The following is a 24,256-nucleotide window of genomic DNA, read 5'->3' on the forward strand; positions in this document are numbered from 1 at the left end:
GAAGTTAAATCTATTTTGCAATAGGCATATCTCAAGGAGATTGATAGATTAACATATACAATTGCGGTCACTTCAGTTTGAGCATTTGTGATCAAAATACTGCCTCATATTTCATTACTGTTCTAGTCTAAATAAAGAAGCTGATTCTTATTTATGTACTAGGAAAGGATCAATAAAGAAAAATGTCTTCAAAGTTGAAAGTAAATTTATTATCAAAATACATATATGTCACCACACACAACCCCGAGATTTGTTTTCTTGTGGTCATAATCAGTAAATCCAAGAATCAATGAAAGGCAACACCCAACAAGACAGACAAATAAGTGCAAAACACAACAAACTACAAATACAAAAGAAAAAGAAAATAAATAATAATAAATAAATAAATAAATAAATAAGCAATAAATATTGAGAGCATGAGATGAAAAGTCCTTGAAAGTGAGTCCTTCGGTTGTGGGATCAGTTCAATGATAAAGTTGAGTGAAGTTATCGCCACTGGTTCAAGGGGATAACTTGGCTGAGGGGGGACAACCATTCCTGAACCTGGTGGTGTGGATCCTGAGGCTCTTTTACCTTTTTTCTGATGGCAGCAGTGAGAAGAGAGCAATGGGGTCCCTGATGATGGATGCTGCTTTCATGTGACAGCACTCTGTGTAGATGTACTCAATGGGGTGAAGAGCTCTACCTGTGATGGACTGAGCCATATCCATTACTTCTTGTCAGATTTTCTAAAATCTGGTGATGTAACCAGTCAATTTATTCTCCACCTGACATGTATAGAAGTTTGTCAAAGTTTTAGATGTCATGCAAACTTCTAAGGAATTAGAGATGCTGCCGCGTTGTCTTTGTAATTGCATTGGGCCTAGGACAGATCCTCTGAAGTGATAATACTGAGGAATTTAAAGGTTGCTGACTCTCACCTATAAGCACCCCATGAAACCTGGACCTCTGCTTTCCTCCTCGTGAAGTCAATAATCTTGCTGACATTGAATGAGAAGTTGTTGTTGTGGCACCACTTAGACAGATTTTCAATCTCCCTCCTATATGCTGATTCATTACCACCTTTGACTTGGCCAACGACAGTGGTGTCATTGAGAAACTTAAATATGGTACTGGAGCTGTACTTAGCCACACAGTCATAATTTCAAAGCGAATAGAATAGGGGTCCACATAGCCTTGTGGTGCCCTATGCTGGTGGAGATGGTAGAAGAGGTGTTGTTGCCTATCCAAACTGATCGGGGTCTGCAGGGAGGAAATCAAGGATCCAATTACACAAGAAGTTTTTGAGGCCAAAGTATTGAAGCATACTGATCAGCCTTGAGAGGATGACAGTATTGAATGTTAAGCTGTAGTCGATACAAAGCATCCTGATATATGCATCTTTGATCTACAGATATTCCAGGGTTGAGTGAAAAGTCAATGACGTGGCATCTGCTGTGGACCTGTTGTGCTGGTAGGCAAATTAGAGTGGAGCTAAGTCACTTCCCAGCAGGAGTTGATATGTTCCTTCACCAACCCCTTAAAGCACTTCCTCAAAGTGGGTCTCATTGATACTGGATGATAGTTATTGAGGCAGGTTACCATGTTCTTCTTCGGCACTGGTATAATTGAGGCCTGTCTGAAGTAAGTGGATACCTCAGGCTGCAGAAGAAAGAGGTTAAAGGTATTTTTTATTTGATGCACCACAGGAAACTTCTTATCCTGATGTATCATGGCTTTATGTGGTAACTCTTCCTCCCATGACCCAAGGAACCGCAGAGATGAGCACACGGCTCAGCACAGCATGGAAACCAGCCTTACCTCTAGATTCTTTCTACACTTTTCGCTATTTTAATAAAGAAGACAGCTTAATCAAAGACATTACTCAGCCCAGACATTTCCTCGTCTCCTCCCTTACCTCTCTCAATCAAGCAGAAGACATAAAAACCTGAAAATATGTATCTTGGCTCTCAAGCACTGCTTCTATCCTGCTATTGTAAGACTATTTAATTGTTTCCTGTCACGTTAAGACGGACTCCTGACCTCTCTATCCAGTTTGTTGCAAGCTTACTGTCTTACCTGCACTGCAATTGCTCTGTACTGAAGCACTTTATTCTGCATTCTGTTTTTGTTTTACCCTGAACTACCTCAATGCACAATGAATTGATCTATCTGGATGGTACAAAGGCATTCTTTTGTCACTGTACCTTGGTACCTGTGACAATAATAAACCAATTTACCTGTTTACCATATCAAAATGTTACACCATGTGATAGAATTTTGAGGGGATAAATAAATGCATTTTTAAAGTTATGACAGAAGAACCAATGAAAATAAGTACAATGTGAAAATCAAGATCTGAATGTCATTCAGTCAGTGCAATACTTGTGGTTACACCAACACTTTCAGTCTAATACTTCTTCACAGACTCTTGGTAAGTATTGATTAAATGTCAAAATACACTGATGATGGCTTCCTCTGTATGAGTGACTATAGCAGGCAGCAATTTTGTAGCTATGTAATAAAATCCATCTCCTCTGATGTATGGGAGTATAAAGGATCCCACTTGCAAATTGAATCACCGTAACTTAATTTGTGGCTGTGCAGTGGAATGAGTTGCTGGGACTTGTGTTGTCTGGTTCCAGAGAGGAGGTTAGGACGTCTATTAATTTATCTTCATATATACAATCTGTCAGAGGCAAGACATTCCACAGAGGTTGACCTTCAAGTATTGTACAAGGTTTAGTTCTTCAAAAAACAAACTTGCAATCCATTAACAAGAGGGATTGATGATTTAACAGAAATTAATGCACTAAATGACATCAGAACAAATAAGTCTTAAGAATTTGGATTAATTTTAACTTTCCTTTCAGTTCACCTTTTGCTCATTTTTGAAACTATACTTCAAATTTGCACTTGACTGACAAAAGCTGTTATGTGACGAGAAAGAGTCTTTCTGAACTAAAAGACAATTTCATTTCTCCTCCCTTGGGCCAGAAGCATATTGTGTTCAGCAAATAATTCCATGCTTGAGATTTCTTTTTTTTTAAAAGTCCACTATCTACTTTGCATGAAGAATAAAAAAGTAAGATAAAGATAAATGGCAATCCCAAGGACTGCTAGAATTTCTCAATTTATCTCACTGCCAGGGTGGCATAATATATTGACGAAGAATTGTTGGAAACTCGGGTGATGGGAAAGAAATTCTCAGCAGCAATGCCCCATTTCACAGGTTATTTTGAGAGTTGCCAAATCAGGGTGACATCGAAGCAGAACAGAGAGTTTCTGCCTGAAGGAGGAAAAGGAAGCCACTCTCATGAAGTTTCTATCTGTCTGTCACAGAGCTGCATAATAAGATAAATTGAAACGAGTTGATCCTTACACTCCTGGCACTGAGAAGCAGAAACCTGTGGAAAACAAACATAACACAGCCTTAAGAAGTTGCCAAATATATGAGTTGAATGCCTAGTCACAGCTAAGGACACAACCAAGTGTCGAGACAATTGCTACCAACAAAGCCCTCTGGATAAAGTAATTGATTGCTCCAAGCCAGTATTCAATAATCCCTTAGTGAACAGACAGGGATCAGCAAGCTGGAATATAAATGCACAAGAGTACTCAACAGGCCAGATATTTGCTGAGAGTAGGATGGGAACCGATGTAATGTGCCTCAAGTTAACATTTTGTTATGCAGATGAACTCCTGGAGAAATAATCAGGGGCATTGGTCTTGACATCTTCTTCATTCAATTCTCTCTTCAGCGTATTGTTCTAGTGAAACCCAACTTGAGGAGCAGCATCTTGCTTTCTGAGTCAGTACATCATAGCCCTTGATAACAGCTTGATAAGTTCTTGACTAGTAAAGGAGTCAAAGGTTATGAGATAAGGCAGGGGAATGGGGGTTGAGAAGGAAAATAAATGATTGAATGTCAGAGCAGACCCAATGAGCTGAAAAGGTTAATTTTGCTCCTATGATTTATGGTCTTATGGAGTCAACGTACTGCATATCACTGTTCCTTCATCATAATTGGATTAAAATCCCAAAACTATCCCCGCCACCACCCCCTCCCCTACCCCCAGCAGGGATGTGTGATTACCTTCAACAGAAAGAGCGCTACATTCCAAAATTGGGGACGGCCAGCACCACAAGGACAATGAGGGATGGGAAATGAACAGTACCCACATCCAGAGAAATGAATAAGTGAAAGAAACTTGCTTCCAATTGGCAAATTGGTTACTGAACTATTGAGAAAAACTGACTCACAATTAATTGTGGAGACACATGTGATGGCAGATGCTGGAAACTAAAGCAACAAACAATCTGCTGGAGGAAATCAGTAGGTCAAGCAGCATCTGTAGGACAAAGAGAATTTCCTCTTCTCCATGATGTGGTCTGATACAGAGTTTTGACCTATGTCAGGTTGCTGTTTATTAAATACAGCTTAGCATTCAACACAATGTTCCCTAGAGTACTGATCAAAAAGCTCCCAGAACCTGAGCTTCTTTTACTTCCCTCAGAAACTGGATCCTCAACTTCCTAACCAGTAGACCACAATCTGTGCTGATTAGAATCTGCCTCGCTGACTATCAATATTGGCCTCAGTGATGTATGCTTAGCCCACTGCTCTACTCACTCTACTCTTTCTGCTGCTAAGCACAACTCAAATGTCATCTATAAATTTGCTGATGATACCACCATTGTTGGCAGAATTTCAGATGGTGACAAGAAGGAGTACAAGAGTGAGATATATCAGTTAGCTGAGTGGTGTCATAGCAACAACCTTGCACTCAATGTCAGTAAGACCAAAAAATTGATTGTGGACTTCAGAAAGGGTAAGATGAGGGAACACACACCAGTCCTCATAGAGGGATCAGAATTGGAGACAGTGAACCTAAAAAGAAGGAACGGCAGCAGCTATATTTCATTAGGAGCCTGAGAAGAGTTGGTATGTCTCCAAAAGCACTTGAAAATTTCTACAGATGTACTGTGGAGAGCATTCTAACTGGCTGCATCACTGTCTGATATGGGGGAGGGTGTGTGACTACCGCACAAGATTGAAGTTAGCTGCAGAGGGTTGTAAACATAGTCAGCTCCATCATGAGAACTAGCTTCTGTAGTATTCAAGACATCCTCAAGGATAGATGCCTCAAAAACATGGCATCCATTATTAAGGGCCTCCATTACCCAGGTTATCCTTGTTCTCTTTATTATCGTCAGGAAGGAGATACAGAAGTGTGAAGGCACACACTCAATGATTCAGGAACAGCTTCTTCCCTTCTGCCATCCAATTTCTGAATAGACATTGAACCCATGAACTCTGCCTTGCCACCTTTTAAAAAATTTCTATTTTTATACTACTTATTTAACTTAACTATTTTATATATATATATAGCTCTACTGTAATTCACAGATTTTCTTCTCTATTAATATGTATTGCAAAGTCAGCAAAGTTCAGAACGTAAAGTATGCTGGTGATATTAAACGTAACTCTGATTCTGAAATGTTGGCAATTCCCTTCATCCCACAGAGACTGCTTCACCTGCTGAGTTCCTCCAGCCATCTTTTCCAGGTCTTCAGTTCAAAGAAGCCAAGGACTACTTGAGGCAGAAGTAATCCTCATTAAAGAACTGCTTGTGTATCAACAGAAGCAAGTTTACTTTCATCTAAGACACCAAGTATATCCACTTTCAGGGATATATTACACTCTCACTTATCTCACGTCAACCCCACAATTTTGCCGCTCCTTCCAACCTCAAACCTAAAGACTTCCCCTGATTAGAAAATAGATCAATATAGGAACATTCCTCACTTGTTGCTCTTCCCAAAATTATCACACTCTTTTTCACGCCAACCCTTCCTCAACTGTGATTCCTTTAAAAGTTAGAGGTCCTTTACCCATAGTGGTGGTCTGATCAAGGGTGCTCCACCTCCTGCTGGAAGCCAAGCCTGATAATCAACTGAGGCTTCCAGCTGGAGCTTCTGCCAAAAAAAAAACTGCAGAGTCAAAACTGGACCTGTGCTACTGCGTCACACAAGAACCACCCCTCCTAATACTGAGGTTATAACTTCTGACAGAGATGATTAATGAGGCAGACATTTTGCATTATCCTCCAAACCTTTCCAACCACCTTTAAGTGTAATTGCAAAGAACTATCCAACCAAGACTACAACAATGGAGCTGGCGGAGGACGATGATACATCACAACAGCAGTGAAGGGTCCTCAGTCAACTTGCATTTCATACCACTGGACCCTGACTCTGATCTGTCAAGGACTATCTGGTAGATGCCCACATTAAACAAAGTCATACACAGGCATTCTCCATTAAGGGAATCCACCCTAACAGGCTGGTCTAAGTCCCTTGGTTCACCAGAATCTGTAAATCCCAGATCAGCCTCAATGTACGCATAAGGACCCACCAATAGACAACCCCTTAGGAGAGTATCATACTTGATTCAAGTGATCGCACTACAACCACTTCAAAGAAATGTGTACCATGTGATATAATTCTTATGTATTGTTTGATATCTTGCTGTTGGATGAGAGTTGCTACTTTTAAAAAAGGATATTCTGTTGATTGTTCTATAGCTGTTATGTGAATATGCAAGCAAAAATATTGAAGATCCTTTAGAAACTGCTGCCTGCCCTCTCGTTGCATCAGAATACAGAAGTTGTTCAAAATCAAGAACGGTGTGTTATGATTGCTGTAACTGATTACCAGGTAACTGGAAAATTAGTTTTCAGAGCAAAGGATTGAAAATATCAGAAGCTGAGAGATTTGCTCAGAATCTATACAGACAAGTGAATAACCTATTGTTGTGACATTCCAGCACCAGTTTGTTCACGAACACAACTTAATTTACAATTTGGACAGTGGCCATGAAAAGTTACAAACCATGTCCTACCCAGACAGATCAACTGATGATAGTGGTGAGTAGGTATATTCAGTTAGAAATGCTGAGAAGAGAAACAATAACTTTTCTGAAGACACAAGATTCTGCAATTGCTGAAATTGATTTTATTTTATTTAGAGATACAGCACAGTACAGACTCTTCTGGCCCAACTTATACCCATGTGACCAGTTAACGCTCATCTAACCTGTACACCTTTGGACCGTGATAGTATACTTAATATTTCAATAATATTGTAAATATGCTGTTGATTAAGCATTCTTTGTTTAAGTAATTCATTATGGGTTATATGTTAAAGTACATAAATGACATACGTCATAGATGCACACTCACAAAAAGTAACAACGAAGTTAGACTCACATTCCCAGCACCTTGTTTGCTTCCAATTAGTTTTTATATTTTGGAGTTACAAAACATAGCATTGGTGATGAATAAGTTTTAAATGACCCTTGGGCGATTACCTACCTGTTGAAGTGCAGTGAGGTGTTCAAGTTTTAAAAAATCAGCGCAGCACATCTCTTCAGAAAAGGAGATAGAGACGATCGAGTTTTAAAAATGGCAGAAAATGGACAAATTCACTGGTTCATAAGCTGTGAGTACCAGATAATAATAATAATATATATTTTTAAAAGAGCAGAAATGGATGGCTACATCAGACTGATGTATTTGATTGCACAAGATATAACTGGAATATGTATACTGAGTGAATTGAGCTGTATTTTAAAGCAAATGAAACAGTCAATGAGAAACAAGTACCTGTTTTGCTGCATGTGTTAGGTTTTAAGGCATACAGTTTGCTTAGATGTTTGATATGTCCAACCAAACCAGCCGAAATGAGCATTGCTAATATCATGAAGGTAATGCAGGAACATTTAGAATTGGAACCATTGTCAATTGCAGAACACTTAAGTTTTCATAAATGGAATTAAAAGGAAGGGGAGTCCATTTCAGCATTCATAGCTGAATTGAAGAAGGTGCCTGATTATTGTCAGATCAATTAAGGGGCTTGAGGATGAACTGAGCGATTGTTTGATTTGTAGAATCTTACAAGAAATCATTCAAAAATAGCTCCTAATGGAAGCAAAACTTACATTTAAAAGAGCAGATGAAATTGCTGTATTTATGGAAAACACAGACAGAGACACAGTTGAGTTACAGTGAGGAATGAAAGCGACTGTGATCAAAATTGCAATGGCAAAAGAAACATGCATGGCTGACCCAACTGTATTACAGTTGTGTCATAGGCTCACATAAACCAGACTAATGCAGGTATAATGTGAAACTTGCAGAAAATACAATAAAGTAGGACACATACAAAGAGCATGTCAGGCAGACAAAAGTAAATGGACTGCACGAGATAAAAAGTCAAGTTTCAGTTTCAAAAAGGGTACTAATCTGCATGCTGTTGATGAAATGCCTAAGAATGGTGAGAGCAAAACTGGACTGTAGTCTTGAGATTTACAATGTGAAAAGTAGAAGTAGACAAGCAATATGTCTTACACCAAAAGGGAATGGCAAATTAATTAAAATGGAATTAGACACTGATTCAGCTGTTTCAGTCATTCTACAAGGTGAGTTTGAGCGGCATTTCAGAGATACTAAACCAAAGCCTGCAGATATCCAACTAAGAACTTACACTGAAGAAAAGATAACTCTTGAGAGAATGACATTTGTAACATTGAAATACAATAACCAACAAGCCACATTGGCTTGTATGTGTTAAAGAGAGGAGGGCTAACATTGCAGGAATGTGATTGGCTGAGACAACTACAACTTGATAGAGTCAACTGAAAGCAAATTAAGAAGGGTATTGGATGATGTCACACAGAAAACTCAAACATATCATGGGTAAAATAGTGCTAAATGAAAATGCCACACCCAAGATTACAAAGCCCATCATTATGCCATCTGAGATAAATTAGCTGGTGAGCTAGATAACTTTGCAAACCTTTTTGGAGAAAAACACTTCAGTAAAGTGAACTTAGCTGAGGCCTACTTACAAGTGGAGATGGTAGAAGAGCCCAAAGTGTTTCTCAACATAAACACTAACAAAGGACTTTATTGCTATAATATGTTTATTTTTGGAGGAGTATCTACACCTGCACTCTGGCAAATAGCTATGGACCAGGTACTGCAAGGTTGCCCAGGCACTCGGTGTTACCTAGATGACACCAATGTTAACAGTAAGGATGACAAGGAACATCTCCAAAATTTCAACAGTGTTAAAAAGATTAGAATATAATGGGCTCAGAGCATAATGTAACAGGTGTGAATTCAATCACTTACTATGGTCACACCATCGATGCACAAGGATTACACAAGTGTGCTGAGAAAATTCAAGCAGCAATGGATGGGATTGTGGTAAACCATATATATGTTGTAACTGGGTTAACTGTCAGGACACACCCCTCTGCTGACTGCCCCTGTGGCTCCTCCCACAGATTCCTGAATAAAGGTGATTTTGCCTTGCCCCTCCCCCTCAGTCCGGGGACAAACACTCAGCATGGAGGTCATATTGTACAGCGAATAAAAGCCTTTCAGTATTTTTCAAAACTTCAGTCTTTTGGAGTTATTGAAGGTCCTTCAGGGATGCTCCAAGATCAAATAACATGTCACATTTGTGGAGCTTTTTAGGATTTGTCAATTACTATAACAGAATCCTGCCAAATCTGTTCCAATCCTTGAACTCATTACTACAGCAATGGACAAAACAATGTAAGGTGGCTGTTCAAAGGGTAAAGAAAATGGTGATGTCACACACCATGATCCACATTGTCCAGGGAAATTTGTCATGCACTGTTCATGATGTCAACACCAGTAAGATGCCATCTTCTGATCAAATAATGTTGCTTTCAATCACATTCACTTCTACAGTGTCAACCAATGATGCTATTGTCTTTTTTAAACATGTTTTTTACAGATCTGCTGAAGGGTCTCAGACTGAAACATCGACTGTACTCTTTTCCATAGATGCTGTCTGACTTGCTGAGTTCCTCCAGCATTTGGTGGGTGTTGCTTTTTTCACAATCACAAGACCTTACTGGATATTAAGAACTTAAAGTACTGCAGGTCTTCCCGATTAGTGAGCAACTCATTTTTGGAGAAACTGAAGGAGCAGGACTTAGTGTACATTTAAGGCAGAAGTTGATAACTTCTTCATTAATCAGGACATGAAGGGATATGGGAAGAAGGCCGGAGATTGGCGCTGAGAGGGAAATGGATCAGTCATGATGAAATGGCAGGACAGATTTCATGGACCAAATGACTCGATGGTCTCAGCTACACCTGTCTTTTTGACATCTACATGGAACAGCCTACGTCCCAAGCTTGCACCAGTATCACTCCCCAACTCTTCCTACGTTGCATTGACGACAGCATCGATGCTACTTCTGCACCCATTCTGAGCTCGTCAACTTATGGTCTTGGTGTGGATCGTACCGCTGTCTGTGTCAGAGAGACGTCAGAGGAACGGGTGCGCGAAGCCGGTGTGCACTCTAACAGTGAGTTCTTGTCTTGGTTGCTTTTCTTTTGAATGCAAGGCCGTGTTTATCATTCTTAAGGTGAAATGCTGCAAGTCCAATTCACTAATTTATTGGTGGATGACAGAGGCACTGCAAGGCCTTGATCATAGTCAGGACTCAGCATCAAGCTACAGTGTTGCCTTTTTATAGCCACACAGCAGAAAGGGATTGGAGTTGGTGTGCTCTACCAAAGGTGATGTGGTGTGGCATCCAAGCTGTAGTCTGTATTACCCTCAGTGTTTACTTAGCAGAAGACAAACTGTATTGTCTTCAACTGCATACTGCTGCAACATTCATTAACTCATTATCTTGGCCTATATTTTTTGTGTGACTATATTTTACTAATATCTTATATTGCTTGCTATCTTATATGTGCGGTACGTGTCTTGTGCTGTGTGTGACTGTTGGTACTGTGTTTTGCACCTTGGCCTCGGAGTCATGCAGCTGAGTTTGGCTATATTCATGGTATTAATGTATGGTTGAATGACAATTAAACTTGAACTTGAACATGTCCAGAAGAAAGGTGTCCAAAGCCATCAGAGCCAACTCCTGCAGTCTCAGAGTCAACTCTGACAATCACCATGCAGGAGGCCCCAAAAGCTGAGATTGTTTCATAGCCACAAATTTCATCTGCCAAGCACAGCAATTTCCCTTGTAAGGAAAGACGTTATCATACATGAATAAGAAAGCCTGCACAAGTGATTAAGTCTTTAGGCATGAATAGGACAATTCATGCTTCAGATATCTATATATTAGTTGTACTATATAGTATGCTCTACATGGGTGTGTATATACTGTACAGTTATATACTGTGCCTATAAAGCAATACATTAAATATATGAATTGAGATGCATTGTACATTAAGTTGGAGATTGTAGCTAAGCAGGGAGGATTGTTGTGTATTTAATATTTTAGTAATATTTGAGTAATATTGGAAATATATTGTTGTTTAAGCATTCTTTGTTTAAATAATTCATATGAATTATATGTAAAAGTACGTAAGTGGCACACGTTATCATGCCACCACATTGTATGTGCATGCCTCGCTTAAAGTAAAAACCAAATAAGACTTGCATTCCTGGCTCCTTGTTTCCTTTGAATTAGTCTTCTGTTTTGGAGTTACAAAACATAACATGTGAAGGAAACAGAGGCACTTGGAGCATATGCTCTCAGGGATGAGATTTCTCATTCCAGAACTAATATGATGTCCTCCTTCTTCAAAGAAAGGGGCTTTCCACCGTCAACACTGCACTCACCTGCATCTCTTCCATTTTGTGCACGTCTGCCCATACGCATCCTCCTACCGCCAAACCAGGGATAGGGTTGCTCTTGTCCTCACCTGCCACCCCACCAGCCTCCACATCCAGCACATAATTCTCCATGACTTCCGCCATCTCTAATGGGATCCCACCACCAAGCACGTTTTCCCTCCTCCCCATCACTTTCCACTTTCAGCACGGATCACTCCCTATGTGACTCCCTCATCCACTCATCCCTCCCCACTGATCTCCCTCCTGGTACTTATCCTTACAAGCAAAACAAGTGCCACACCTGCCCCTACACCTTGTCCCTTACTTCAAGGCCCCAAACAGTCCTTCCAGTGAATCTGTTGGGGTCAACGACTCTATCTAGTGCTCCATGTGTGGCCTCCTGTATATTGTTGAGACCCATCATAGATTGGGAGACCACTTTGCCGAGCACCTATGCTCCATCCACCAGAAAAAGTGTGATCTCCCGGAAGCTGCCCATTTCAATTCTACTTCCGATTCTCATTCCAACTTGTCAGTCCACGTCCTCCTCTACTGCTGCGATGAGGCCACACTCAGGGTGGAGGAGCGACATATGGGTAGCCACCACCCTGATGGCATGAACATTGACTTCTCAAACTTCCAGTAATTGCTCCCCCCTTCACCATTCCCCATCTCTGCTTTCCTCTCTCACTTTATCTCCTGATCTGCCGATCATCTCCCTCTGCTGCTCCTCCTTCCCTTTCTTCCATGGTCTTCTACCATCTCCTATCAGCCCCTTATCTCTTTCATCTATCAACTTCCCAGCTCTTTACTTCACTACTCCGGCTGTCTCGGTTTCACCTATCACCTTGTACTTCTTCCTCCCCTCCCCCCACCTTCTTACTCTGACTTGACATCTTTTTTTTTCCAGTCCCAATGAAGGGTCCTGGCCCAAAACGTTGACTGTTTTACTCTTCTCTATAGACGCTGCCTGGCCTGCTGAGTTCCTCCAGCATTCTGTGTGTGTTGCCGGCAGACAACGCAAGATGGTTTCTTCTCGCTGCTGCTATCGGGAAGGAGGTACAGGAGCCTTGGGCCCCACATCACAAGTTTCAGGAATGGTTCTTACCCTACAACCATGAGGCTCCGGAATCAGCATGGATAACTTCACCCACCTCATCTCTGAACTGATGGACTCACTTTCTGTAACTCATATTCTCAGTTTTATTTATTTATTTATGTGCACAGGTTATCTTCTTTTGCACACTGGCTATCGTCAGTCTTTGTGTGTTTTTTTTATTGATTCTATTCTATTTCTTTGTTCTACTGCGAGTAGCTATAAGAAAAGGAATCTCCAGGTAGTAAATGGTGGCATATACATACTTTACATAAATTTACTTTGAACTTCAAAGCTGTTGCTATCATCGTCCTAAATCTGTCAAATGTCCTCGAAACTTGTGATCCTAAATTCACCTTTTATACATATCTCTAACTTAGACTGAGCGATACACAGGCACTTAAATACGTGAAATTTTAATCAGTACAGGCACGGATTATGTGACATTTTCATAACCACTCCCCCTCCCCATCTCCATCTCCCTCTCCCCCTCCCCATCCCCCACTCAGTAATATGGTTCTGTTTCGAGATTTCAATTGATTGATGGCATTTTAATATTTTTGGGGTTGGGTTGTGAACAAAGCACTGGGGTGGTATTATCAAATAGGAATGAAGCACACATAAAGTAAGAATTCTATGTTTTCACCCGCTTATCATACCCCTGCACACAGGTACTGTACATGTCATCATCTGTCCTCCTTCAGCCACAGCAAATGAACAAATGCTCTGGAAAAAGTTCACCTATTGGTTCTACTTGCATCCCTTTCAGAAACACCCATTGCAGACTGGGTCAGCAGAACAGTGCACCTACATCTTCATCCTTTCCAGGTATAACAAGCTATTTGTTAGGGTGGGGTTGATCTCATCCCCAGTTTTTCTTCATGGGTAGGGAGTCTCAAACAGTTTATGCCCATAATACATAATGAAGGCCATATCAAAGGAGATGATGAATCAGCATACAGGAGGGAGATGGAAAATTTGGCTGAGTGGTGTAATGACAACAACTTCTCACTCAATGTCAATAAGACCAAGGAACTCATTGTGGACTTCAACAGAGGGAAACCAGAGGTCCATGAGCCAGTACTCATTGGAGGATCAGAGGTGGAGAAGGTCAGTAACTTTAAATTTCTGGGTGTCACTATCTCAGAGAACCCATCTTAAACCCATCATATAAATATTATTACAAAAAAAGCACAACAGTGCCTCTACTTCCTCAGGAGTCTGCAGAGGTGCAGCATATCATCAAAAACCTTGGCAAACTTCTATAGATGTCTGGTGGAAGGTGTGCTGCTGACTGCATTATGGTCTGGTATGGGAATACCAATGCCCTTGAGTGGAAAATCCTACAAAAGCTAATGGATTTGGTCCAATACATCACAGGCAAAGCCCTCCCAACCATTGAGCACACCTGCATGAAATGTTATTGTAGAAAAGAAGCATCCATCATCAAAGATCCTCACCACCCAGGCCATGCTCTTTTCTCGCTGTTGTCACCAGGTAGAAGGTACAAGAGTCTCAGGACTCACACCACCAGGTTCAAAAACAGTTCTTACCTGTCAACCATCAGGCTTGTGAGCAAAGGGGACATTACATTCATTCTATTTCTGATGTTCCCATGGTTGATGATCTCACCTTAAGGACTCTTTATCTTGTTATTGCATGCTCCTTATTTATTGCCCTTTATTTACATTTTTACAGTTTGTTGTTCATTGATCCTGTTTACAGTTGCTGTTCTATAAATTTGCTAAGTATACCCACAGGAGAGACAATCTCAGGGTTATATGTGGTGACATGTATGTACTCTGATAGTAAATTTTACTTTGAACCTTGAAATGTTTCACTTACTCATTGTCCATTGGAAGACCAGTCAAAGATCCCCATCACCTATTTCCCACATTATCTCAGTTCTTTGGGCAGTGGCATCATGATGCAATTGCAACAAGGTAAAATCTTTCTTCTTGGATTGTATACCCTGTGAAAAAAAAAGAAGTAAGAGAAAATCTGTTCATCACCTGGCTGTTTGTTTCCTGCCTGGATCAAGTGCTGCTCCAAACAAGGATTGGCTAGTTAGATGCTTTTTAAATTCTCACCATTTCTATTTCTGCAAACTCATGAATTCCACTTTATGGTGCTGTCACTCGGTGCGTCACCCACCTAATAATAATCTGTTAACCAACTGCTTATGGTACTATTTGTTCCATGCCAGCATATGTACACATATTGCTGGTCATAGTTGTGTCCCATGGTTTCGAGCAAATCCCATGTTCTCAGGGCTAACTCAAGATAAGGTCTCTACCCAAGATGTTAGCTTACTGCTTTTGGTGTCCTCGCTGCGTTCTATTTTCTGATTGCTCCTCACTTCCTGATGCAGCTCCTTCAGCCACTAATCCAGCTGAGTCACATACTGTATAATAATTTAATGTCACCCAGGGACCATATCCTCTTTCCCTTATCTTGCACATCCATTCATACACATGTGCCATTAACCATCAGCACCTCAAAAGTGCTCTTACCATCACCTACCCGTGGTACTAAGTTTCTTTCCCTCCTACCTTTCCTTGGCTATTTGCCTGATGCCTTCAACTACTGATACAATTCCATCATTGTATTTCCTAATTTTGTCTCCCTAGACACATCTGCCTCCATCTCCCCTAGGCAGTCTTATGGATGATCAATTATTAAGTTCCTCACTCTTAACTGTTTCTGTCCAAAAGCCTTTCAAATCCCGATATTCAACCAGTTTTCTCTCTCGTGGAACTCAAAGGTCACTCAGCTTAATGAAGCAAGAACAGAACATTCATACAATTTAAACAAAATATAATTATTCTTAAGGCAAATATAAGGCAGTATAAAACACAATCACTCACATGCCTCAAGGAAAACCTTCCAACTTTTAAAGATTAAACTCAAAGGCATGTTGCAAGGTGTTGATTATGCAAAATATATTTGAAATTCCTCACACACTTTAATCTAAATTCCAGCAGACGCGTGTTCTTTAGAGGTCAAAAATCACCCCGATTCCATTCGGTAAAAGACAATTTCTGCAATTAAAACTTTAATCATTCTTAAAAATGCAAAATTCATTCTTAAGACTTGGTTTACAAACCCAGAGAACTTTCCTATCTAACAGACAAGACAAAAAAGGTTAACAGCTTCCAACTCTTAGCATAACTAATATGCAATGAAAATAAACTGTAGATAACTTTTTAAGACATGCTCCCACACAAAGGTTTAACAAGGGAAACACATTTTCACAGACACTGAATTTCATAAATCATTAGTCAACTTCTCTTGTCTGATACAAACACTTATTTATTGGCTCTCCCTAATTAGCAATCAATCTTTTCTTTTAAATTTCTGCCTGCATTTGGTATGATTGGTTTGGTATGCTAGTTCCTTTAGGAGGACATGTTCACTTTATATATGATCTTCTGTATAGATAGTCTTTTGCGTAATGTCATTTCACGCATTGTTGATTCATTATTACAATATCAATCACTCAAGGTTCACTTATCACTGCCTCAAGTTCATTATTACATCATCACATATCCTGCATGGTGCTGTTAAGCAATGGCACCCAGTTACTCAGTCAGTGCTGTGAGCTTTGAGTGTAGCCCACAGCCAGAAACCCAGGAAGTAAAGTTCCAAATTGACCTGTCCTTCACCCCAATACCTTTAATCTGTGGAGGTAACTTTCTAATAATTTCAGAGATTAAAGACATTTATGCAATTATGTTCTGACAACTGAAATCTAAATGATGACAGTGTTGCAGTTAGTTTGTGAATTACTTTATCTCTCTCTGTCCCAATTTACAGTATATCCCTCATATTCTTTTTAAGCTGATCATCTAGCAAAAGTCTTCTTGGTCTCTTTAAAGCAAACTGAAAGAACTCACTCTTTCTTGGGCTGAGATCCACCTTTTAAAGGTTGGTGTCTCACCTTTTTATATGACTGTGTGGCTAGGCATAGCTCAAATACCATCTATAAATTTGCTAACGATACAACCATTGTTGGTAGAATCTCACGTGGTGACAAGAGGGCGTACAGGAGTGAGATATACCAACTAGTGGAGTGGTGCCGCAGCAACAACCTGGCACTCAACATCAGTAAGACGGAACAGCTGATTGTGGACTTCAGGAAGGGTAAGATGGAGGAACACATACCAATCCTCATAGAGGGATGAGAAGTGAAGAGAGTGAGCAGCTTCAAGTTCCTGGGTGTCAAGCTCTCTGAGGATCTAACCTGGTCCCAACATATCAACAATGTTATAAAGAAAGAAAGACAGCAACTATACTTTGTTAGGAATTTGAAGAGATTTGGCATGTCAACAAACACACTCAAAAACTTCTATAGTTGTGCCATGGAGGGCATTCTGACAGGCTGCATCACTGTCTGGTATGGAAGGGCTACTATACAGGACTGTAAGAAGCTGCAGGAGGTTGTAAATCTAGTCGACTCCATCTTGGGCACTAGCCTACAAAGTAACCAGGACATCCTCAGGAAGCAGTGTCTCAGAAAGGCAGCGTCCATTATTAAGGACCTCCAGCACACAGGGCATGCCCTTTTCTCACTGTTATCATCAGGTAGGAGGTACAGAAGCCTGAAGGCACACACTCAGCAATTCAGGAACAGCTTCTACCCCTCTGCCATCTGATTCCTAAAAGGACATTGAATCTTTGGACACTACCACACTTCTTTTTTAATATACAGTATTTCTGTTTTTTCACATTTTTTAAAAATCTGTTCAATACACATAATTGATTTACTTGTTTATTTATTATTATTATTATTATTTTTCTCTGCTAGATTATGTATTGCATTGAACTACTGCTGCTAAGTTAGCAAATTTCACATCACATGCCAGTAATAATAAACCTGATTCTGATTATCTCTTCTTAATTTTACATTTCAATTTTCAGAATGGGAATCGTGTTTATTATGATTGACATATGTCATGAAATTTGCTGTATTGTGGTAGCAGTACAGTGCAAAACATAATTACTATAATTTACAATAAAAATAAATAAATAGAGTGTAAAAGAGAAAAAATGAGGTAGTGTTCATTTTTCAATCAGAAATGTGTTGATGGTGGGGAAGAAGTTGGTCCAAAAATGTTGGATGTGGGTCCTTGGGCTCCTGTACTTCCTTCCTGATGGTAGTGATGAGATGGTATATCATCCACTATAAAATAAAATATATTAACTTTGCATGACATTATTATTACTATTGTACAAAATTGTCTAGGAACGGAAAGAAAACTTGTAAAAGTTCTTAGCTGGTCATGAAGGACAGTAAGTTATCATGACTAATAAATAACTCATTATGCTTCCTCCCAAATGCAAGCTGTTCTGCCAAGTGCTAAGGTGTAGATTTTTATACCAGGAAATGTAAAACACATTGTAATATTTCCTTACCTTTATTTTACATCTGTGATTATGTGTAAACGTACTTTGTGTAGTAAGGAAACTTTTTGATAAAAGATTTTATTCACAATATCCCTCCAAGTTGTAGGCACAAGTTTAATAGTTATCAGTAATGCTTGGAACTGACTGCATTATCTAAAACACTCACACTTGAATTCTTTCCATGCTCTCCCAACATCCCATTGACATTAATGACTTCAAATGCCAAAGTAATGGAGAAACTGAAAAAGAGTATTAAAGATTTAAGCTGGGAAAAATCAGTAGGTCAGGTGCATTTCCAGCATTTTCAGTTTTCACTACTTCGTGTGCACCCTTTGCTATTAACTGTTGTTGGGAAAGTTACAAACTGTAATTAAGCATAGAATTTAGGCAATATTAAATTGTATTGGTTAGCAAAATTTCCTTCTCCTCAACTATTACTATTCTGATAATTGGGTCAAGAGATAGCAGTAATATAGGAATTTGAGGCATTCAGATAAAGCCATCAAGCTTTCTTTTAAAAATCCTGAAGGATCAATTAATAGACCGCTGCATCACATAGATAAAGCAAAAATAATGTATTTTTAAATTCAATGTGGTTCCTGAAAAGTGTAAAAAAAACACAAACATTGAACTGGGTAGTTGCACAAGTGTGTGCATGTAATATTCAGGAACACATATTCCCTATTCACAGGCAAATTAGTAAGTGATCATGAGGATTTGTTTAGAGAAATGTTGATTGAGCATGAGAGTATGGTTTTCCCAGACCATATCCATCTTCTATTTCTGGTTTTCTAAAAATTATCTGAGAGAGAGAGAAAAAAAAAATCAGAAAATTTGGTTCGGATGGAAATCTGAAATCTTCTTTAATTAGTCCACTGGGGCTTGAAGATATTTTTAGTTCACGTACAACAAAGGACAGCCGGAAGGGAGAGGGCAAGAGAAATGACAATTATAAGAAATTAGCCTAATTTAGCATATACAGTATTGATGTTTAACTGTAGACACTTTCTTTAACATAGACCACTTCCTCACTACTTAGCAAAAAAAGGCTCAATTTTTTGGCCCCTCTATTATCATTCTAGCCAGCCATTGTGAAGAAAGTGACCAAAGCTCAACTTATTGATATGTTTCCACTGACACCATGCTCTTGTCATACTTTCCACATGGTCCCTGAGGTCTTCGAGACTCTACGCAAAGCTTACAAGCCCATATTAAACATAGAAGTTACACGCTGGTTGCGTGGAAATCAACAGACAGAGGGGGCTTCCCAGCACAGCTTCCTTATGAGAAATTACCACAAGCATTTTCTTCTAGTTCTGATGAAGACCTTGATTGAAATTTGACTTTCATCAGAGAGTGCTCAATAACAAATTTGACATCTCTAATCAGAACCTTGGCATCAACTGTCACACTTTCCAGCTATGAAATTGTCTTCATAATCACCTGTGAACAAAGCACAAAATCATCCCCACACTTGCTTTCATTTAGACCTGAACTAAAGCCATCCAGAATTATATTATTCTTTTTATATTTCTTTACATCAAGGCGATATCTTTTTTGGAAGTACTGCCAACATACATGTCACCTAAACAAAACAAGTTTTGTTTTGAATAACTTTTGTTTTTAAAGAGGATACCAGAAGTTTCTTCAGATGCATAAAGTGTAAAAGAGAGGTGAAAGTAGATACTGGACCACTAGAAAACGACACTAAAGAGGTAGCAATGAGGGGCAAGGAAATGGCAGACAAACTGAATAAGCATTTTGCATTCGTTTTAACTATGTAAGACACTAGTAGTATGGTGGATGTTCCAGGTGTCAGTGGTCATGAAGTATGTGAAGTTTCCGTTACTAGGGAGAAGGTTGTTGGGAAGCTGAAAGGTCTGAAAGTAGATAAGTCACCAGGAACATATGGTATACACCCCTGGGGTTATGAAAGAACTGGCTGAAGAGATTTTGGAGGCATTAGTAATGATCTTTCAAGATCGTTGGATTCTGGAATGGTTCCAGAAGACTGAAAAATTGCAAGTGTCACTCCACTCTTCAAGAAGGCAGAAGAAAGGAAATTATATGCCAGTTAGCCCGACCTCAGTAGTTGGGAAGATGTTGAAGTCAATTGTTAAGGATGTGGTTTTGGGGTACCTGGAGGCACATGATAAAATAGGCTGTAGTCAGTATGGTTTCCTCAACGGAAAATGTTTCCTGACAAATCTGTTGGACTACTTTGAAGAAATAACAAGCAGGATAGAATAAGAACAATTGGTTGATGTTGTGTACTTGATCTTTTAGAAGGCCTTTGACAAGGTGTCACACATGAGGCTGCTTAACAAGTCCATGGTATTACAAGAAAGATTCTAGCACGGATGAAGCAGTAGCTGATTAGCAGGAGGCAGAGTGGGAATAGAGGGAGCTTTTTCTTGTTGGCTGCCGGTAACACAGAGGTCTATGCTCTTTTCTCGTTATATGTCAATGACTTGATTAAGGGAATTGATGGCTTTGTTGCAAAGTTTGTCGATGATACAAAGATAGGTAGAAGGGCAGGTGGTTTTGAGGAGGTAGAGAGGAACAGAAGGACTTAGACAGATTAGGAGAATGGGCAAAAAATGCCAGATGGAACACAGAGTCGGGAAGTGTATGTTCATGCACTTTGGTAGAAGAAATTAAATGATTAATTGTTTTCTAAATGGAGAGAGAGAACACAAAAATCTGAGGTGCAAAGAGACTTGGGAGTCCTTGTGCAGAATTCTCTAAAGAATAATTTGCAGGTTGAGTCTGTGGTGAGGAAGGCAAATGCGATTGCAAATTCATTTCAAGAGGACTAGGATATAAAAGCAAGGATGAAATGCCGAGACTTTATAAAGCACAGGTAAGGCCTCGCTTAGACTATTGTGAGCAGATTTGGGCCCCTTATCTTAGAAAGGATGCGCTGAAAAAGGAGAGGGTTCAACGCGTGCTCATGAAAATGATTCCAGGATTGAACAGTTTTTCTTATGACGCAAACAACAGGAATTCTGCAGATGCTGGAAATTCAAGCAACACACATCAAAGTTGCTGGTGAACGCAGCAGGCCAGGCAACATCTGTAGGAAGAGGTGCAGTCGTCAGGACTAAGGGTCTCGGCCTGAAACGTCGACTGCACCTCTTCCTACAGATGCTGCCTGGCCTGCTGCGTTCACCAGAAACTTTGATGTGTGTTGCTAGTTTTTCTTATGAAGAGTGTTTGATGGCTCTGGGACTGTATTCATTGGACTTCAGGAGAATGAGTAGTGCCCTAATTGAAAACTATTGAATGGTGAAAGGTGTTGATAGAGTGGATGTGGAAAGGATATTTCCTATGGTGGGAGAGTCTGAGACCAGAGGACACAGCCTCAGAATAGAGAGGTGATCTTTTAGAATGGAGATGAGGAGGAATTTCTTCAGCTAGAGAGTGGTGAATCTGTGGAAATCGTTGTCATAAGCAGCTGAGGAGGCCAAGTCTTTATGGATATTAAAGGCAGAGGTTGATAGATTTTTGATTGGTCTGGGCATGAAAGGATGCGGTGGGTGATGAGGGAGACAGGAGAATGGGGCTGAGGGGAAAAATGGATCAGCCATGAGGAAATGGTGGAGCAGATCTGATGGGCCAAATAGCCTAAATCTGCTCCTATATCTTATGGTCTTATACTCTGTTAAGAAATGACAGAAACCAAGATGAACACTTAAACAATCAACTTAGTCAAAGGGCTTCAGCTTCATTGTCAGGAGTTGATTAAATCTACAGCCCTGAGGAGGATAGAATGAGAGTGTTATTTTATAAAGTTAATGCTGAGATAATGCTAGATTTTTTTAAGTGAGATAACAGTTGATTTTCTGCTTTCATCTCCTTAATTCCATGGAAAAAGAATTGGAAATATAAATCCCAAACATGTCAAACAAGAGAAGAGTTTAGAACCAATTCATTATTTTGTTACCACAGGCATTTAAAATACGCTTGCATACTACTGCATTAATAATTTCTACACAACTAGGGCAAAACATTATTTTCATTCATTATCTATTAGTATATGGAAGATAAAAAATGGGAGTGGGAGGGAGGGTTGAGACTGATCTTACAGTAGGTTAAAAGGTCAAGATGACATCATGGGTCAAAGGGCCTGTACCATGCTGTGGTGTTCTATGTTATATGTTCTTTTATTCCTTCTCATTCTAACAAGTCTTTCATTTCTCTGATTTTGCCAGGTATCATTCTTCTAATCTTATATTTCATCCACCCATGCTATTGAACTGTCAATTTCACTGTGGCTTATTGTGTCTGCATTCCCGTAAATCTTATTACAGATTGAATGAACAATCATATTATTTTAATGATTTAAAAATTGAGGTATTATTATGGATATCTTAATGGGCCCAGGTTGGCTAAAGGCTTGGCCTTTAGTTAAAATTAAAAGGAATAGGGTGTATATTGTTATAAGATGGGTTCAATACAAATCAGAAGTCGTACACTTACATAAGGTCCTCCACATGAATCTACTCACCTAAACGAGAAAGGGCATTATTGCCCTGAAGCAAGTACAGACATAAGCAACAAGGATGATTCCGGCTACAAGAAATTTAAATTAAAAACAAAAGGTTAAGAACTGCCGGTTTCTGTTCTTTCAGAAGTAATCAAATTGAAGTTTTTTTTGAATTATGACGTGTATTGACAAAGCTGGTCTCTGTAATATATTCAGCAGAGTGAAACATTCAAATATCAAGAGACCCAAGTCTAAATTAAACAGAAGTAAAGAGGGAAGTGAAGGAGATTGTTTTAATCAAAAAGATGGTAGACCTCTAGATCAAGAGATCCGAAAAGGTTAATGAAACTAAGGGAGCAATATGATGTGTTTCTGCAGAGGGAAGGAACTCAGCAATTTACTTAAATTTATCATGCCCAAAGTTTAACAACATGATCCTGACACCTCTGACATTGTAAAACTCATCCAATTAAGAGTGGACACAGGGGCATTATTGACGTCTGCTTAATCTGAGTTACATAACACATTATCTCTGATTATAAGTTCCAGGGGTGAGCATTCATAAATGGATCAGCTCCGAAGTTTCTTCCAGATGAAGATACCATATTAGGCATTATTAATTATCCTGGGGAAGTATTAAAAGTTCAGATCACTTTGCCTAGAATTCATGCTGCTGGGGACTAGTCTAAGTTATCTGCAATGCTGGTGAAGTGCAATCCTTTTCTAAGTTATCACCCTTCCTGTCAAATTTACCACTGGCAGAGCTTTATAATAACTGCCTGGTGCCGGAATAGTAATCATGATGATAGGAAGCAATTCGGCACATATTTATTAGCTTGTGCCATTGATAATTATTTATTAAATTGTGCCACTGAAAAAGGTGTTGAGGTAGAAGAACAGCCATGATCTCGATGAATGGAGTAGAAGGCCAAACAGCTGACTCCTGCTTCCTTTTGTTAATATTCTTCCACATTGAAATTAAAATAATTTAATTTTCATTACAAAATAAAGATTCATTATTTGTCAGTTTTCACTTCCAATAAAATGCAAAGAGACAACAATGAACGTGGTAGGGACATACAGCCACACAGTACTGCAGCTCAGAAACAGGCCCTTTGGCCTAACCAGTCTATACTGAAATGTTATTCTGCCTAGTCCCTGGATGATCACCCTCCATCCCCCTCCTATCCATGTACTCACCCAAACTTCTCTTAAATGTTGCAGTCAAACCCACGTCCGCCACTTCCACTGGCAGTACCACCCTCTGGGCGAAGAAGTTCCCAATCAGGCTTTAAAGCTTTCCACAAGACCTTGGCTTTTATTGCCAAGCCCAGCTTCACTGTCCAAATGGAATACCAAATTAAAATGCAGACAAGTGGCTGAGTTGTATAATTTGTACTTGATTTATTATTTGACTTGCTTTTTCAATCTCTTTACTCTTTTTTTTTAGCCCTTTCAACGTGTAATCTGATAAGATGGCCATGTGGAAGGCGTGAATTTCTGTACCGTGAGAAGTAGACGTTATATTTAAGCCATCTAACTGAGTAGCTGGCACTATGGTTTGACAACCATGTTTCTCCTTAACATTCCAGGTTCTATTTAAG

Source organism: Mobula birostris, chromosome 14 (genome assembly GCF_030028105.1).
Source record: "Mobula birostris isolate sMobBir1 chromosome 14, sMobBir1.hap1, whole genome shotgun sequence".
In the NCBI taxonomy this organism is placed as follows: Eukaryota; Metazoa; Chordata; class Chondrichthyes; order Myliobatiformes; family Myliobatidae; genus Mobula; species Mobula birostris.